Genomic DNA, 15,731 nt, shown 5'->3' on the forward strand with positions numbered 1-15,731 from the left:
GTAAAATTTAGTTTCTCATTCTTTTCTATTATTTAAAAAAAATTCGTATAAATTAAATTCATAGAAAATACTTTTTTTGTCCTAAACCATCAATCTACTGTGGAAGATGAATAAAAAAACAAATCGCACATACACCAACGGTTGGTTTAATGCACAAAACTGTTACCGTTCTTTTTGTCTGACCGTTTCAAAGTGATCGTTTGAAGCGTGCAGTACTACTGCTCATCCATTGATGTACAAACAACCTAAGAACATGCGTTTTTATTACCCCCGTTTCGTTTGAAACTAGTTCACACGCGTGATTGCATATCCTGTCGATAATGAAGAAGCAGCAGGATAAAAAAAAAAAACAGTGTGGAACTGTAGTTTTTGGAGAATTGAATTTGGTGGCGCTAGCGATGAAGAACCAGTTACCGATTCTTAGCGCCCGACAGGCAAGCGCAAGGCAACGCAAAAACAGCAGAAAGAATGAATGGAAAGAAACAGCAATGCTCCAACTTTTACGGCGCCAAATCTTTGCCAAATAAGCGAACAACCGATACCGCGCTGCTAAATGGGAAATGAAAGGAAGCCCGTTAAAGTGAAATTTAATTTAAAACCAATCATTTCATACCAAACGGTGTTGTTTTTTTGTTTGGAAGGGTGCAAAGTGTGTGTGTCTGTGGGTGGTTTTCTTTCGTTCGTTGTTATTGGTGTTGTAATTTCATTGCTTTATCCTGCTTGTTTCGGGCGCACGGCCAAACGCACTATGAATGTGAGCCGTGTAAGCGCGCACAACACCGTCCGTGCGTGATGAGGCGTGAGTGAGGCAAACAAAATCAGAAAAGAATATGATAAGAAAGTGTGTGTGTGTGTGCAAGCATCTACAGCGTTAAGTAGAGACGATGAAAGGCAATGAGTGTAAAGAAATGAAGTAATTTCCTTATTGATAGCGACACAAAGGTGAGAGAGCGAAGAAACAGAAAAGAAAACAGCAGGACAAACATATAAAAAAAATCCCCTTACCCGCATGGTTTTGCGTGGTGCATGTCCTTTGAAGCGAAAACTTTGTAAAAGCAAAAGAAAGGAAGCAAAAATTGCCCTCCGTATGTAGCCGTTTTTCGCATCCGGTCGATTTTGCGGTGAAAGGTGTTTGCGTTTATTAGCCGAGCGTAGTGGAGAAAAGTGTTGAACATCAAAGCGAAAGTTTGTGCATAAAAATGTGAAAGATTCTGCTTGCTTTAAATTTCATTTCCCTGCCAATGTTTAACACACGCTACTACCACTAGTACTGATTCGTTTTCTTTGAAATAGATCACCAGCACCGACGAACTTCATCATCCACTTGAAAACGTGCTGATGGAAGGAATTTTTGCAATGCCGCTACAGTGTGTGTGTCTTGTTCTTAATTTCTCTTAGTCCGAACGCCCGCCGGAAAAGTGAAACGGCAAAGTCGTGCAGAGTGTGTTCACCAGCGTGCGTGTGTGTGTCTTTTTCGGCGTGAGCAGCGTCTCCTTTTTTCTGTGTGTGTGTGTGCTAAAACAGTGAAGTTGAATTTTAATCAAAAGCTCAATCAACACCTATTAAGTTTGTTTGCTTCCCGGCACTTGCCTGGTGCGTGAGTGTTGCGTGATCGTTTTTTTTGTGTATGCTGGTAGTTCAAAAGTCGCACAGTTCTTTTTTAAAAAAAAAGGACTCAGTGTTCATGGTGTATTAAAAGAAACTTACGACTTTTTTCAAATCTGCTTGGTAAAACGAAGGTGAGTGTTTTTTGTTTTCAATTATTACGGGTAAATTAAATTAAAATGGGCTGGCGGAAGCGTATGAGATTTCAAAGAATAACTTGCGCTTGTGTGAACATGTTTATGAAATTCAGTCCCTAAATTTCATTTTTTAAAGATTTTTATCTGGGATATTGTGCTTGGAACTTGTCAATATTCAATGGTACGGAGTTGTTGAGTATATAAAGGAATAATATAACAATCAATCGTAAAATATTGTATCAGGGGCTATACTTTTAAAATTTTCACAAGTTGGGTTTCACAGCCTGTTGTGAGTTAAATCGTTTAATTTGCTTAGAATGTATTATGATAATGTACATGAAAGATTGAGTTTAGACAATATTGAACATCGACATTACTATTAAAGTATTAGTATTTATTAATTTTCACTCTAAAATGTAATTTTACTTTTTTAAATCATTTTTTTTTTAAATAATGTGAAATCTTTTAAATGGTCTTTTCATCTTTTAAAAATGGTGAAAATCGAGATTAGAGAAATTTCTTCCAATTTTGATTCGTAAATTCTCAAAACATTTAAAACAACTGCTCCTGTGGATAAACATATCATTACACAGTGTAAAATCCCGAGGCGAAGGAATCCAATCCATCCAACATCGCCATAAAAATGAAGAAATAATAAGTTGTCGTATTATAATATATGATACAATAATATTTATAACATATTATAAATTAATAAGTCATATTACAGATCTTTGTGCAATTCTACGGTAATATCTTCAACTCATTGCAATCGTTAAAACAAAAACAAAAAATATTAAATTGAATAAAATTTAAATGTGCTTGCTACAATGCATTCATTGCTACGAGTTGCTTAGGGTTTGACACCTTTGGCACTATCTGTATTTGCTCAGATGCGTAGCGTGACGCTGCATTGCATTGCATACATCTAGGCGTTGTAATATTTGAAAATGCTGGAAATTAAACATAACAATTCTCTAACTCTTTTTTGTTTCAATCTCAAACTCTTCTGATTATAAAGAAACTAGTTTTTCTTAAAATAAATATGATAAGCAAAAAGCTAAAAAACAACAACAAAATAGTATAAATTTTTAATGAGATTGAACTTAAAATTTTTTTTTGAGTGAAAATGTCTTTCGATAAACCTAAACGCCCCTCAGATATCAGGTATTTACCATCTGTTCTAATCGTAATGAAAAACTTCCAATAAATTTCGAACAATACTGGACAAAATGGTAAGCAGATTTGATGTGCCCAAACAAAGACTGTTCGAATGGGGGGAAACAGAGCACAGAGAGACAGGACTCGAAGAGAGCGAAGAATAAAACACCGGTTGTCAGCTTAATTTACAATCGAAGCATTACGTTTGTTCGTCTCCTGTTCCCGGTGGTGGCGGCAACAATTCAGGCAAGACACTTTGGACCTAACACGGATGGGGTTAAATTAAGAGAGCCTAAAGAGTGTCACGGTGTAGAATGGCCACACGACTTACCTCTGCTACGGGAAACCGAAAGAATGGTACAATCGTTACCGGTGCTCACCCCGTTCACCGATGACAACTGCTTTACCTCTTACTCCGCAAACGGTGTTTATCGAGTGCTTCTCGGCCAGTGGAACCGGGTGGCAGCTATTTTTGTGCTTTTTTATCCTGCACTCTGTCCGACTGTCTTAACTGTCTTGGGCAGTAATAAATTAGAAAGTTTTCCCGAATGTGTCCCTGCCCCGATCGGAATCGGACGTTCGGAGGAACCCGGTGTTCCTACAGAAGGAGCCACTTAAAGGATAGGAGCGGGCTAATGGGGATGGTCATCGTAACGGCACAGGTTTGTGCTGAATTTTTGACAGAGAAATTAGCTTGATTGCGATTCCATGGCACTGTGGTTGGCGTGGAGTGTATTGTCGAGCTGTAGCACGGCGTTGGTACGTTGCTTTTCGTACCATCTTGTTGTTTTATTAGTAGTAGTAGGGTTTTTAATGGGCGAAATCTCGTTTAGTCTACCGATACAGCCAGATGAACACCGAGGTGTGATCGTTGGACGTTCCATTTCGATCGTTAAAGCGTTAAAATTACGAGCCCGATTGCGCCGGATTGCTTGACGGATTACAACAAGCTTACACATTCGCATTGATTTTTATGCTTTCAACACACATAACAGGGTTTTCCAGGAGTTCTCATAGCTGTGGGGCACTTTATAAACTCTTTCTTACATGAAATGAACTTATTGTAATGGGAATCGCACTCTATAGCACCCTTGTTGGACAAATCCAACGAGAATTTACAAGGAGGCTGTCCAAAAAGGGTGCCTTAGAGTCCAATTTCCAACTCATGAAGTTCACTTCCAATAAGAAAGAGTCAGAGAAGTATCGCACAACTATGAGAACCCCTGGAAAACCCTGTAAGTGTTTGGAAAAGTAAATGAGGTTTCCGTTTGAAGGAAAAATGGTATTGAATTTACCACAAGTGGCGTTACAACATTGATGCTTTAATCGATCAGTAGATGCAGTAGATACTAATGAAATCATACATCGGTATATGTGCTTAGTACACAGTGTAATGTTTTGAAGAATATGTCTTTTTTATAATTCCAATCAGTAATTGTTTACTGGCTTTTTTAAATTTTTCAATTTAACAGAATCCTTTGTATAGTTTTTATTCATCTATCATGTTCATTTGTTTGCTTGTATTTTTGAATTGTTCCCACGATTTATTCACATCTCCTCACGATTCTATGTGAAACAAATGTTTTAAATAATTCTGGGAAACACTCAATAAATGATGTTAGGTCATGTAATCATCAAAATCCTTGGGGAATGATTAAAAATGTAATAAAATGATTTAAACCACAAATGGATTTACGGTTTGATCAGAAAAGATCATACAATCTTAAGCCAATGGAATCCAAACTGATTGGGATGGATTTTCTCACAATCAATTTAATTATTAACATTATTATTATGCTGTAACGTTATTAATTTCCTTTCCCGCTTCAAATCGGTAAGGTCTAGAAATAATATCAACTAGTAGTCTTTGCAGAGTTTTGTATGTAGACCTTTACAGTCTTAAGTCAGCTTTATTATAGTTTTATTAAATCATAAATTATAAGGTCAAATATTAAAGGAAGACCTAGTCGTAATAATGTCGCTAGAACTTCTATAAGATTTACACTTATATTTGGCAAGTTATCTTCGATTAGGATCGATCTTCCATCAATCGTCAATTAGGAAGAATTAGCTGTCAAACTCCTAAGTAGATGGAAAAGTAAAATAATCCATCATGATATAGTGATTGAATCCTTCAATTAAATCTTTTCATACTACTTAGATCTTATTATTTCTTCAAATCCCCTCAAATGATAATAAAATGAGTAACAAAATATTGCTGCTAATTGTATTGAAAGACAACATAAAAGAAGATTTATGCTAGTCTGTCACAAATCGGTTTACCCGCTTGTTTCCCACAAACATTCCAACCAAACAGCCCCGTGAGCCAGTCCGTCGGCAGGACAGCATGACAAAGCCAAAGGCATAAAAGTCACAATGCAAAGTGGACAAGTGCAAGTGTGCAGCGCTGTTGGCAGATTGAGACAGTGAGCGGGTTTTGTGGCGGAAGCCTGCCACGACGTGGCATGAATATCTCGGCCCAGCTGCAAGACAAAAGTGTAACCTTCGACCAGATGACAAAAGCCGCCGAGAGAGAAAGAGAGAGCGTGTGGTGATGTTGGTGACGGTGTCATGTACAACATGCGGAATCGAGCAGCGTAGTGGGTGAAACTAGTGGATTTGTGTCAGTGGCAGTGTGTCACAGCCGAGGCAGGTCAAGCGCTGACGAAATGGGTTCTCGACGCTACACCTACACCCGCGTTGCTTCGCAATATGCACTTTCTCTGCCGGGAAGGGAGTCACCAGGGTATGCCGGATGTGTATGGCCCTGGCAGGAATCTAATTGCACTTGGATCGCAGTGATTGGACTCGCCAATAAGGGCCGCAATGAGCCAGCATGTAATGAGACAGCAGAACAATGAGTGTACGACTATTGAAGGGAGAAGGAGCGGGCGGAGGATCGGGATTCCTGTTGTAGTGCACATTCTTTTCCTTTACCCATGACGGGCGGGCGGACGATTTTTCATTTCGGTAGTGCCCTGAATCGATTATGACACATTAGGGAAGGAAGGACGATGGGGTACATGGGGGTACCGACTAGTGTGTGTTGTTGGTCTGTTGACTGTTTGTTGAGCTGGGATAGAGAACGAAGAGATTTAAAATTGCTTTCACAGACAATTGTCAAGAAATTTTACAATCATTTTTGGCAGATGATGACTAACGTCTAAGCGAAGAACTGCGGTAAAACGAAAATTTGACAGTAAAACGATGGACTTTTGTCGGATAGCTGCAGTTAGTTCAATGGTTGATGTAATTAGGCCAAGAATGGCAAAATGACAATGGATCAACCTGTAATACCACCGAATTGGATCTAAAAACTAATTGGTTCTATGTCTAGTGCATTATTCAAGGAGGCAACTCATTTAACTGTTAAAATTTCCAATATTCACTTTGAAGATTATAGGGGAAGGTAGGTAAAGACGGACACGTTAAGGGAAATGGTAAAAATCTAGGGATATATAAGTGCAACGACCATGAAAATGTGCATACATTATCTTACACTCATGTTTTATCAGAAAATGTGTTAAAACTTTTAAGTTTCCATCGATTTTTGCGTTTTTTTCATGAATGAAAAACATTTTTTTTTTCGTGCAGTTTTGAAATGTTCGGGTAAGACGGACACCTGATATGGGAAAGATGGACACCATGAAGGGTAAGATGGACACCTGTAGAAAAGGTTAGAAAGTGAAGAGTTTTACAATATTTTAACAAATTCTATCGCTTTCCACGTCCTGGTACGTTTATAAACCAATTCTTGGTCTATTGCAACGGCGATTCATTCAGCCATGAATTTAGAAATTGTAAACGGCGCTTGTAATATATCGTAGAATGCAGCATCTAAAGCATTATTGACATATCGCGCACTTACAGCTGACGTTGCTCTAGCTTACAGAACAACAGTCTAGAACTTCCTTTTAGGAAATTACTCCGCAAAAATTCCACGACCCCAGTATTCATGAGGGACTTGTTAACAGCTTAATCCATTTTCCACCATGTCAAAATTCAACATTTGATTTTTGTAATCCAATAGAATTTCTCATCTATTCCTGAACAATGTCGTATAAATGGCTCATCTTGTTATTGCTTAAAGTTGTCCAAGTCGTGAGAAGATATTGGATTTCGTGAAGCGCCTCATCAGCGTCGAGCGAGTAATAGCATAACGCATGGCTACTATTTTGACCGGTGTTTCATTTCTCGCTTATTTCAATACTTTCTCTAGTTACTGATTGATTTATAGCATCGGAATACCCTTATTTAAGACATTTGAAGAAATATATTCATCACCAATCGATATAAGATGTAAAAAAATCAATAAATTCGGTGTCCATCTTTCCCTACAACAAGGTGTCCGTCTTTCCCGCTTTGATGTCAGAATGTTTAAACCACCAGAAAACAATATTTTGTATTGCTTTTATCCCCGTTCTTTCGCCAGTTTTTTCATTAATGATCACGACAACCCATTCTTGAAATAAAACTTCCGGAAATATAAACAATACAAGTTGTAGAGCTTAAGATCCGTAGTAGTCAAATTAGAGCCACAAGGGTGCACATGATTGAAAATTTGTTTTGTTCGTGGATTTAACCAATTTTATATATATTACGCCAAAAATGTTCTCAAATGTGTTGTTTTACCTTCAGTTTGGATTCTAAATTGTTGAATTACTCGAAAATTACCTTTTTCATGCATTTTTGAGAAGTGTCCATCTTACCCGCAGTGTCCGTCTTTACCTACCTTCCCCTAAAGGCCGGGCTACATTGATCGTACTCGCACGCGTAATTTTGATTTTCACTAGCGCACCTGGCGGCGGCTGACCGAAGCATTTTGCCAAACAATTTGGAGCCGCTCCAGAAAATACGTTAATTTTCCATGTTTTTTACTTAAATCGGAGGAGAAAAGTTTTGTAAAACGTAGATACACATGTCTTGCACGCATTGCATCCATTTTCGCAATGGAAAACGATGGAAAAACTACTAAATTTTGAGATCCGGCAGGTCCATTCCCTCGATGACCAAAAAAAGCTTCCACCAGCCGCCGCCAGATGCGCTAGTGAAAATCAAAATTACGCTTGCGAGTACGATCAATGTAGCCCGGCCTTAACAGTCGAGATTTTCGCTCAACTACTTGGGTTTCCTCCAGCTCCAAGTTTGCTTTGCGTTTCTGGAAAATCTAGTTAAATTATCACAGATGCAGTGAGCTACTAGATCTCGCATCATTGATTTATGTTACACTAGTTTGGATCGTTCCGTGCTAGATCACTACATATCGCAGAGAAATGCTGCTGAACCTGCTTTGGCTACTCTGATTTGCTTGTCTGCATGTGCTGTGAGTTTCATGTAGTTATTGATCGTTACCCCAATTTTACATTTTAAGCTCTGTGTCTCACATTTTATTCGCGCCGTGAGGCATATTACAGGATTAGTTTATTGTATTCGATCTATAGCTTTTGTATTTAGTAGGGCTTTTTCTGTCTAATCCTACTGCATGAGGATATCTTGCAGTCCGTTGGATTGAATAGTAAATTTCAAAAATCTCAGATCTTCAAGAAGTAATAACACAGCAATTAATAGGTGCTGCTGTTGTAGTTATGTTGTCCAGAGAACTTCAAACATTGTTTATGTGTTATGTATTAGAAAATAGAACAAGATTACCAAAGCAATGGTCAATAAGAAGCTAACAAAGTAGAGTTCAATTTTACATTTATCCATATCACTAGAAGAAGAAAGAGTAAGGTTAGAAGCAGATTGTGATACTGAATTAATTGGAAGTGGATAAGTGGAAAGTAAATATTAAAATCAGTGGATGGAGCCGTAGAAGCAGTTGAGGTAGAAGTAGGAGGAGATGAAAAAATATTAGAAATTGTACGCATTACCTTCCACAATACCAATAATATAAACGATTATTACTGATTTAGTAACTTATGTTTTGGTTTAACCTTGGCAAGACAATTCTACCATAAAACGAAATGTAGCGAATTCCCCCATAAAATAAACACATCCTCCTCTTCATGTTTCCATTTGCAACATCCATTATTGAACTCTTCAAAGACGATTGGATAATGGTGGTTCGCTTACGGGACGAAACGATTCGCCCCGCCACGGACGAACACAGCAGCAGTACCGGCGCTTCAGTAATGGCCACTCGTTGTCGCCAAAGTGTTTCGCTGGCGCGTGCACTTTACACTCTTAAGCGGCTACTATTCTTTCTCGCACCGTCCAGCATAACGTCAACCCACAGTCCATCAGGGTCAGGTTTTAGGTTAGCTTTCATGTATTGTGGTTTCGTTTTCTTTAAACTTCCGTCCTTGGGACATCAAATCATTTTTTTTTTGTTTTTTACTCACTCGAAATGTCCCATCAAAACTGCCTTAGAAGTAAGTGCAAAGACAAGCGATAAAAAAGAACAACGTCCGGATAAAGTTTTCGGGGGCAATTATCTCGGCGAAAAGTTAAACTAATCTAATTGTGGGGCCTGAAAATAGGATAAGGGCCATTTCACACGCAGTGCTAGGACCGGAGGAAGATATGACTTTTTTTTGCTGAATTCCAGCAAGCTGTTTTTATAAGGAAGCAAAAAGGACGCTTTTTTATTTCAAAAGTCATTAAAGAATGGATTCAGTTTTTGGATTGTTTTCGACTTTAGCGCAGGCAAATGAGAGCGTTAATTTTGTCGTGTTGTGAATGCTTAATTTATTACTCTACGGGTGGACCTTTTTAACCCATGCTTCAGGGATGTGCATAATCTATCAATTGAACCTTCAATAAAGGACTAGTACGTACCAAACGGGAATGAACCACTCGAATTTGTACTCAGTCAATGCGCCCCAAAAGCTGTAGTTCCGCATCACGCTAGACACGTGCTCATTTGCAGCACGACAACGATGGTTTTCCATCGTGAGGTGTTCAATTACACTGATTGCAACCCGTATTTAGGGCGATGTACATACATTGGCTGGATTTCGATTGATTCACTTGGGACAATTCACTTGGGCGCTGCATGCGTTCGGCGGAATTCTCGGTAAGTTCGCCAATAAATTTCAACTGAATAATTGCAAACAATCGGGCCGTGTGTGTCTGAGCGAAGTAGATTGGGGTAATGTAATTGAATTGATGGATCTTTAATTATGAGCAGTCCTCGAAATTTGTTTGGGTCAGAGGGACTGGATATGAATCCCGTAAATAACGGAAAATTATAATTTTATTAAGTCTCTTTTTTGGTATTGAACGGATTCTATGGATGTCGATGATGTTACAGAGGCATTGCGAGAGCCGCTTGGTAAATCATTATTGTGCAATTGACGAGTATTTTATCTGTATTCTTACGAATGAGTAGGAGCAAAAAGTGTATTCTTGTTTTTTATCTTCTCATCGTGAAGCTTTTGAGAACATTTACTCAATGTCATGTCTTGAGTTCCGATGCAAATACTATGGGTTTCTTAACTATCTCCGCTATGAAACTCGCTTGTGAATTTCCAAGACTTTTTGTTAGTTTCTTCATTCTTCTGAGTAGAAGATGTGTTATCAAAATGTTAACTTTGAGTTTAGTATAACACCGATGTCACACATTTGACCGCGAACTATGAGATAGATAGACAGTAGGTAAACTCTGTAAAGCTCAAATGCTCTCAGGATATAATTGAATATCTTGGGTAATTAAAGTGTGGAGAAATAGGCAATAGGTCACTAAAAAACCCAAAATATCTTATATCCAATTTAAACAAGTTAAAAGTTAAATCATTTGAATGCTAAATGACAATGGTATATTAATACAACAATATACAAGAATAAAACTAAGTAAAGTGAACCTGCCAAAAGATGGTACAACACCCACACGTACATGTATTTTTAATTAGAGTTTAATGTTGTGCCCTTTTCGTCACTCTCAACGCCATTTTAAATACTTTTAACACCATTCTCCTTCTCGTGTGATTAATGTACTGCGCGGTTTGCCCTGTAGTAGATGTTGTGTCATGGTTGGTTTCCGGTCAGGCGCTAAGGCGCGGACGTGAGACAGAAACTGTAATGGAAATAAGCATTGCAGCAAGCACATTTCTTTGGCTGCTCTATTTTCCATAAACGTACACTTCCTCAAATACCTTACGAACACCGACACTAAGCAGCACAAGAGCAAGGTGATGGATTCTTTAAAAAAAACTTTACTCCCAAAAGCACTGCCTCGCAGGAAATTAAACTTCCGCTTAATTGTAGTGACAAATTAAAATTCCATTTCCCTCCAACACTGGACCACAGCGTGCTCCCGTGCTGTCCCTGGATGATGACCGCCGCAACATAAACTGCTGCTGCTGATGCAAAAGCTCATATTGGCTAGAAGTAGTTGCCCTTTCAAAACTTGGCTATACATTAGCAGTAGTGAGAATGGGATGCAAAAAGCTTCCAATATATTTCAATTCCATTTTCCCCCGGGTTGATGATGGAAGCAGGGCACGACAAGCGGTTAAGTTTCCTTTTCTTCGGTTCATCACGACTTGCTTTAGTGAGCAGGTAGGCAGGAAACCCGTTTTTTTGCATCCTGCCCTAGCATCCTCAAGATAGTGCCCGAGATAAGAGAGATGCATGGTAAGGGCATGTTAATTTAGTGTCTGCCTCAAACCGACCAACCAGTGCTCAATGCTGCTAAATCAGTACCGACAGCTGATGAGCGATTCCGTCCGAGCCTTCGAGTCTCGCAGCGATGTTCATAAATAATGGCACCCGTTTGACCCTGGCTGACAGAGGACGGCCGACAAACAGCTCGCGGGCAAGTGAGCGCTGGCCCGTGTCACGTCGATAATAAGTGCCGGTGATGTGTGCCGAACGAGAACAGGGTCCCCGTTTTGGGGTCTTCACTCCCCCGAAGGGGTTTTTGCGAACGACCGACCGACCGACCGACCGACCGAACGGACGTATATCAGTTTCCGTTCTCGCACTTGGGGAAAATCGGGCCGAGATTTATCGGTCGGAAGATGGGCGCCCAGCGGAAGGATCCTAAACGGGTGCGCTGTAGGAAAAGTAGGGAAAAAGTTCGCGCTTAGTTAGTTTTTTTTGTGTGTGCATCTCTTCTTGATGTATTTTCTATCCCCCGCTGTTGGTTAAAAACAACATTTTCATAGAGCAATGAAGCGGTTTTTGGGCAGGACGGGGGAGACAGGGTCCAGGGACCGTCTGGAACGAATCATCAAGACCAGATCCATCAAATAGCCGCAGGTCAGGCGGAAATTTCGCGGCAAAACGGGGAACCCTAAGTCTACCGTTATTATCTTGCGGCGTGCTTGAGACGGATTAGGTCGCACGATTAATGGTACTTTGCGTGCGAGTTGGTAGCCACAGCAGCAGAGGCAGCTGGTAGCTGGTAATAGATGTTTTTGTTTATCGCTTCTTAGTGGTAATGCCGCAAAATCGGTTGTGTCTACAGATTGGCACCTCGGTTGTTGGGTGGGGCCAAGGCGTAATAAAAGCTGTTGGAGTGTCTCAGAAAATGGTAGTATCAGAAGTAATAAACATAGAATTAAAAGAATGGCGTAAACATACTGCACATGGAAGGTGATATAACTTAAAATATAAGGAACAGAATAATATAATACTAATACTATCAGTGAGGTGGATTTTTTTAAATGCTTCTTGTAATCCATTGCTTGATCAGGTAAGATTCTGTCACGTGAATTAGTTTTTTCTATCATTTTCCAGAGCAAATCAAAAATATGTAGAAAACCCTCTTAAGAGAGAAAATAGCATGAGGTAGAACATTATCGAGGCTCCAATCATTCAGTTTAGGGTATTCTGGAATAGAGACAATTTAAACTACAGCCATTCTCCGAGTTATGCGAATAACGCGTTCCGGAGTATTTTGGCGTAAGTGGAATATAACGTTTTTCAAAGTGAAGATCATAACGTAACGAAATAAATTATTTTTTTTATAAAATATGCACCATAAAATGCTCTTAAATTTGTAAATGTTTACTTTAAGCTCAGTTATGGATTTTTTATTCTAAACTTTTCTGCTAAACATTCATTATTTTCCTTTTACTTCATATATCTATTACTTTTCAAACTGTTCTGATAAACTGATATTTGTAACTTTTTTATTTGTTTGAATTACGTACTTGAATAAAAATGAAAATTTCGATCTATTGCATTATTGATCAGTTCAAATTTATAAAAAAATCAGTTGCTTAACGCAAATCGGAATATTTTTTGAAAAGTAATGATAATGGCGGGCCGGTCTGATGGTACCGTCGTCAAATCGTACGACGTAACAACATGCCCGTCATGGGTTAAAGTCCCGAGTAGACCGTGCCCCCATACGTGGGACTGACTATCCTGCTATGGTAACAATACAAAAGTAAGTCAGTAAGTAACTGGAAGCCAAGCTCACTTCACTAGTGGGTACAGGCAGGCGTTGACCGACAGCGGTTGTTGTGCCAAAGAAGAAGAAGAAGAAGAAGAACGATGATGACACAACGAAAGAAATTATATTTTCGTTCCAACATGTATGTGTTTGGGCATAATATGTACCACAAAATACTCTCTACTTAGTGCATATTTACCTCAAATTCAGTTTTGTTTCCTATTGCGTACAACTTTAATGTTTTCATAATAATTAAATTTTGATAAACAAAGTAGCGTTTATATTACATTGTTGTTTTCTTAGGTTTTTGTACAGGTATTCCCTGATATTCGCCATTTCGCTATACGCGATTTTCTAAATTTGACAGTTCTTTGAACAAATTGTACAGATTTGATACATCAAATGTCAAATGCTAAATAAATTCCCTTTTGGTCGAATTTTAAAAACCATTCTAAAAGGTACAACATTATAATCTTCAATTGAAATCAGATCGTATAGTTAAATTAGTGGCTAAAAACCCACCTTGTCAAGCAAAATGTACAAAAATTAGCTATTTCTACGGTCCGCATTAATAACGTAAATCGGGGAATACCAGTAATTCATGTGAATATCAACAAAACTAGTGAACCTGCAAAATGTGTTAAAATATAGTTTATATATGATGACACTATCATCGCATTTTCACCTGTTAGTTCATGACTCTTATGTTATGTTTATGCCTATTTCCAATAGAGCAAATGTTTATTGTTTAAACGGCTCGTAATTAAAATTTGCTCCACTTTTTTCTGGTTGTTTTAAAATGCCTTCGCTTTTTGATACAACGGTTGTTTTTTTTGGCTCGAGGACTTATTTTTTGACATTTTGCTTGATGCCGGAAAATTGTTACTCTTTAGCAAACAACAAAATTGCTCGCTTTTAATTATCAAACAGTATGGTGCGATCTTTCTTCATTCGTGTGTGTGTCGTGCAACTGCTGAACGATAGCCAAAAAGATGCAGCCGACCGAAGGCAAAAGGGCACGCGAAAAGGGGCGGACGAAGTTGAGGGATTATTTTCCTTTCTTTCATGCTTTCCTAGACTAAAGTGTGTGTGTATGTGTGTGTATGTGTGTGTTTCTTTCTTTCCGGTCGAAAGGACCCTGACATAGTTCCGTCGGCCGGTTGCTCCCCGAGCTCGGGCTGTAGGGAACTTTGGCGAAGCTTGCGGTCAGCGTCAGCACAAACAACTCACCACAGCAACCGCAGCTGGTGCACTTCGGCGTACTGATTTCTTGCCCGTTGCGCGTAACAAAGTGCCATGCCAGCCAAACAAAGTGGAGCACGATGCGGGGTGGTCCGACAAAACTCGGGTGGCGAGCCAACTATAAATCGTGACAATCGTTAGCGCGGAGAACGCGGTCCGCGTCGTCCGGCAAGCAACAAATGCTTTCACTGCTCGTTAATCCTCGAAAACAAGCCGGCCAGTCAGTCAGCCAGCCAGCATGCAATAGCAGTTTTCGGGGTGGCAAAAGTTCGCGCTGCATGATGTCCAGCCGGAGGAGGAGGTTAAAGCATATCTTTTTGGGTCCGTCGGCCCAACAGCAGCAGCAGCAAGCAAAGTGCGCCAATAAATAAGTGATTTATTACGAGTGGTTTTATTTTGGCGCGTCAGTAGCGATCCCCGAAGTAAATGCGCGTCTGTGTGCTACGGCTACCGGAAATGTCCAGAAATATCCTTTCCGTGTGGCGGAGGGGTGGCACGGAATCACTTTTTTATGTGTTTGTTCTTCCGTCGTATATTGTGTGATTGCTGATTGCTGGGCGCAGGTATGGGGCGCTTGCAATACGTTTGCGATAGTTTATGGGTGGCCCAATTTGATGGCCGTCGACGAAGATTGACCCATGCCGCCAGATTGTGGGCGAATCAGCGTCGTTCTAAGTGGCAGCATCATAAAGAGAGAGAGAGAGAGCTGTAAGCTGTCAATCTTTTGAAAGTTGCTCTGCTCGGGGGCTTACCTCGAAGGTCATACCGGAAACATGTTGCCATCTTGTTAAGTTTTGGAGACATGTGATTCTCTAAATCATATTTGATGAGTAATAGCAAGCTGGAGAGCAAAAAATGACATCCAATTTATGGGAAAAAAGGGACAGGGCCCTACATATTTATAATAATTCCCTATCGAATTTACAAGGACAAACACCGTGCAAAATCATATCGAGATCACCTGATAATCGGCTCAAAATCGGTGTGCCAAGGTAATACGGAAAAAGGGAAATTCACTATAGAGTGGGTATTAAAAAAATCGTGCCTTAATCCCACTACAGCGCCAGTCGCTCGCGAGCCCTACATAAGCACTACTTTCACTATCCCGCCTACCCGAATTGGTGGCCACAGCATTTTCGCCTTTCGCCGCCAAGCGAGAATTAAAAATATTTTCCCTCTCAGTGCACACGCGTCCAACGCCCGGGCGACGAGAGTAGAGATGGCTCAGTAATTTACACTGTCGTGTG

General features: G+C 39.7%; 1 protein-coding gene across 1 annotated transcript in view; it reads left to right on the forward strand.

Annotated features, from left to right (window-relative positions):
* Positions 1–662: 662 nt before the first annotated feature.
* Positions 663–15,731, forward strand: part of LOC120959033 (gamma-aminobutyric acid receptor alpha-like) — a 63,142-nt gene continuing 48,073 nt past the window's right edge. The window contains exon 1 of the mRNA XM_049609431.1: positions 663–1,739. The gene's annotated coding sequence lies outside the window, so the exon portion shown is untranslated. The remainder of the gene's footprint in view (positions 1,740–15,731) is intronic.

This window comes from Anopheles coluzzii, chromosome 3 (assembly GCF_943734685.1).
Source record: "Anopheles coluzzii chromosome 3, AcolN3, whole genome shotgun sequence".
In the NCBI taxonomy this organism is placed as follows: domain Eukaryota; kingdom Metazoa; phylum Arthropoda; class Insecta; order Diptera; family Culicidae; genus Anopheles; species Anopheles coluzzii.